Raw genomic sequence first — 4104 nt, forward strand, 5'->3', positions numbered from 1 at the left:
CAAAAAACCCACCAAAACCACACACACACTCAAAACAAAACGGTGCACTTGCTGGGTTTCCGTCTTGTCTAATTCTGCGTAGAGGGTAGGGTAGGGCAGGCAGCGAAGGAAAAGAGCTCAAAAAGCCTCAGAGCGAGGTGGCTGCTGGCTGCTGCTTTCTGCTTTCCGCAGTTGCGTTCACCGTCCCATCCCAGGGGCCGCGGCACCTGCGTTATTCCCTCACCCAACTTGCCCCCGCCGTCCCTGCCACCCTCCTCTTAGCCAGAAGTATCGGGGAAGAGCCCGGGCGCTGCACCTCCAGCTGCTGCACATGTGCTCAGTAGACTTTATCTGATTCACTTTCTTCATTGTCTCCTCTTCTGTCCAATCCCTTTCGTGGCAGGCGATGGTGAGAGTAAGTTTGTTAAGATCCATCTACGACTTTCCTGCCATGTGGGAAAAACAGTGCAGGGACCTAGCAGTTTTTCAGATCTCTGGTAGGACAAGAGAGGGGTTGTTCCTCCAGGGCCAGGGAATCTTTGCCCCAGGCTGCCAGCTCAGCCCCTCAGATTGGGAGATATTGCTAAGATTTTCAGAATTTTTGCCCTTACCTTGGGGTCCAGGGTAGTAGCTGCCTGTTGACTGCTTGAAGCTTCTGTATTTTTCTTCCGTTGACACTTTAAAGCTGTAACGTGGGATCATAAGCATTCCCTTCCTCCTCTAAATAAATACTCATGGTGTTTTTTGTTTTCTGTATTTGTTTTTCTTCCGTTGACACTTTAAAGCTGTAACGTGGGATCATAAGCATTCCCTTCCTCCTCTAAATAAATACTCATGGTGTTTTTTGTTTTTTTTTTTAATCTGAATTTTGTCAATTTTCTGTTCATTTCACCATATTGGGGTAGGAAAAGTATGTCTTTTTGCTTGTCTCCACCTTTATATTCCAGAAACTTTCCTTATTCTCTATAGCGTAATATCTGTAGTATAATTACCCCATAATTTATCTAACCATACTCTTATTGGTAGAGCCATTAATTAATTAATGGAGCAAGTAATTAATGCCCAGCGTGGGAAGAAAGCAGAGAAATAACCATGTTTATACAGAACTGGTGGAATTTTTAATTGATACAGTCCCCAAAAGATATAATCTACCAAAGATCTTAAAAATATCTGTACTCTTTCGTTCAGAAATTCCACATGTAGACATTTATCTTAAAATAATAATGATAGAAAAGCCTAATGATTTCTATGCAAGAATCACTATTCGTTCTTTATTTGGAAGAGCAAAAAGTTGGAAACAAGTATCAACAATAGAGGGCTGGTTGAGAAAATTATGGAACATTTAGGCAATGGAACCTACCAGGCCATTAGCAGTACGGGGGCATGGTTAAGGGACCTTTGCTCTATGTTTTAGTCCGTTTTGTATTGCTATAACAGAAATGCCTGAGACTGGGTAATTTATAAAGAAGAGAGGTTTATTTGGCTTATGATTCTGGAACAGCTGCATCTGGTGCAGGCCTCAGGCTGCTTCTACTCATGGTGGAAAATGGCAGCCAGTGGCAGATACAAGCAGATCACAGGGCGAGAGGAAGCAAGAGAGAAAGAGGAGGTGCCAGGGTCTTTTAAACAATTAGCTCTTGCAGGAACTAATAGAGTGAGATCTCATTCATTAATCTCCTCACCTAGGGAGAGCGTTAATCCATTCATGAGGGATCCGCCCTCATGACTCAATCAGTTTCCAACACTGCCACATTGGGGATCAGATTTCCACATGAGTTCTGGAAGGAAAATACATCCAAACTCCATCACCCTATTTGCGGAGAGTCCACATACAGGCATGTTTCCAGTTGTGTTTTTCATTCTGCTTTCATTGGCTTTACAACATGTGGAAATGATTCGTAGATTTTAGCAATAAAGTCACTCCTAGTCCTGGTTCTGGCAAAGGCAGTGATGAGCATGAGTGCATGTGTGTGTCTGTGTGTGTGTGTGTGTGTGTGTGTATGCACTCACACATACGTGCTTACATAGGAGTATTTGAAAAAGTATGTAATATAGTGGAGAAAATAATTTTCACTCACATCACCTCCATGGAGAATACTAAATTTATGTGAAAGAAATTTCATGATGAACTACTTAGAAGAAGGTATGAGATCCCAACTGATCTGAGTATGGCCTTGTGAGAGACAAGGAGAAGAATCTTTCAGCTTACCTCAGAAGAATGAAAAGACAGTGGAGGGAGTGAGATGTATCGGGGGTTCCTAAGACACCATCAGATTTGAGAATTTCTTAGGAAGACTCTCAGAACTCAGAAAAGCTGATATACTCACAGGTACAGTTTATAACAGTGAAAGGATACAGATTAAAATGGGCAAAAAAAAAAGGTGCATAGGGCAGAGATCAGGCACGGGCTTCCAGTTGTACCCTCCTAGTAGAGTCATACAGACAATGCTTAATTCTCCCAGCAATGATGTGTGACAGCACACAGAGATTACTGACAACCAGGGAAGCTCACCTGAGCCTTAGTGTCCATGGTTTTTATTGGGGATCAGTTACCCAGTCTCCTTTGTCAAGTTTCTCATTCTGCTCCTGGATTGTTTTCCATATATCATTTAATTTTCTATCTGTATTTTCTTGTGACTCCCTGAACAACCTTAAGAGGGTTATTCTGAATTCTCTCTCAGACATTTCGTAGACCTGCTATTCCCTCTAGGTCCATTGCTGGTGCTTGGTTTGTTTCCTTTGGTGGTGTCATATTTCTCTGTTCTTTCTCAATCTTTGTGTCTTTACATTGATGCCTGGGCATTTGAGGAGACTGCTACCTCCTCTAGATTTTATGGGTGTTCTTTGGTGGTAGTAGACCTTTACTGGTTAATATTGCAGCTTTGTCTCTGATCTGTGGGGTTTGTTTGTTTTGTTTTGTTTTTCTTCAGTTGTATTATTTTTTTCTTCAGTGTTGGATTATTACCTACCACCCACCACTTAAACTCTGCACTGGAACTAATTTGTTGTCCTTTGGTTAATTCCAAAATTAGGAACTTCCTGTGGGGACCAGCACATGAATCCTGTGGTTGAGCTAAATTGCTGCTTCATGGCTGACTCTCTGGGAAAGGCTTTTTGTGTGGCTCAGGTTTTAACTGTTGGCCTTTTCATCATTTCCAGGTCTTGTAGGGTCAGGTACACCTGGGCTATGTGGAAATTCTGGCCTGGGCTGAGTCATCCCAGCAAACAGTGCCCCCTGCAATCCTACTGACTTGATCAGTCTCCACAGAGTGGGCCTGCCAATCAGACAGCAGACCAGCTGCCTGCTGTGCCCCAATGTTCCCCCAGTGGGTCAGCTTCCCCGACATTCCAAATACTTCCCATGGGGCAGGCCATGTACTGGTCCCTTGTGGTGATTCTTGCAGGCCTCTGGGTGGTTCCTATCTTTGATCAGTTGGCTGCAGCCCTCACTCCTATGTGGGTACATGGGAACCCCATCAGCAGTCTTGCTGGCCTGGGGGCTGGTATGCTGTGTACCAAGGCCCTCTTCTCCCCTGAAGACTCCAAGCAACTTCACACAAAGGGCACAGCTCAGCTTTTATCAGCCTCCGCTCTGCATGCTGCAGCTTCTTTCCACCCCTCACCGGGCCAGCCTTGATGCAACCAAGGCTTGAAATGGTCAGAGTGGTCCCTTTTTTCTCTCTCCTTGGCTTCTCCTGCCTTCATGAACTCTGTGGTTCTCTCCTCCTCTTCCCATGAGCTCCAGTGGTCCCTTGTTGGCAGTCTTTGCTTTTTAATAGGTTATAAATTGATCAGTTGTGGGAGAGAGTGATGCTGGGGACCATCTATTTTGCCATCTTAATGATGTCTCTCCCAAAGTAATGGTTTTCAACCCTTGTTGTACATTACAACCACCTGGAAAGAATTATTTATTTATTTATTGGTGGCTGGCTGGTATGGGAATCTGAACCCTTGACCTTGCCATTACCAGCACCACACTCTCCCAAGTGAGCTAGCTGGCCAGCCCTGGAAAGAATTTTTTAAATGGCCCCACTCCGGGCCGGCCCGGTGGCGCACTGCTACAGTGCGCCGCTTGGGAGCGCGGTGGCACTCCTGCCGAGGGTTTGGATCCCACATACAGACCGG

At 44.8% G+C, this 4104-nt stretch overlaps 1 pseudogene; it reads right to left on the reverse strand.

The window, feature by feature from the left end:
* LOC103587067 overlaps positions 1 to 4104 on the reverse strand; it is a 31104-nt pseudogene that overhangs the window by 17127 nt on the left and 9873 nt on the right.

This window comes from Galeopterus variegatus, unplaced genomic scaffold (assembly GCF_000696425.1).
Source record: "Galeopterus variegatus unplaced genomic scaffold, G_variegatus-3.0.2 Scaffold411, whole genome shotgun sequence".
Lineage (NCBI taxonomy): Eukaryota > Metazoa > Chordata > Mammalia > Dermoptera > Cynocephalidae > Galeopterus > Galeopterus variegatus.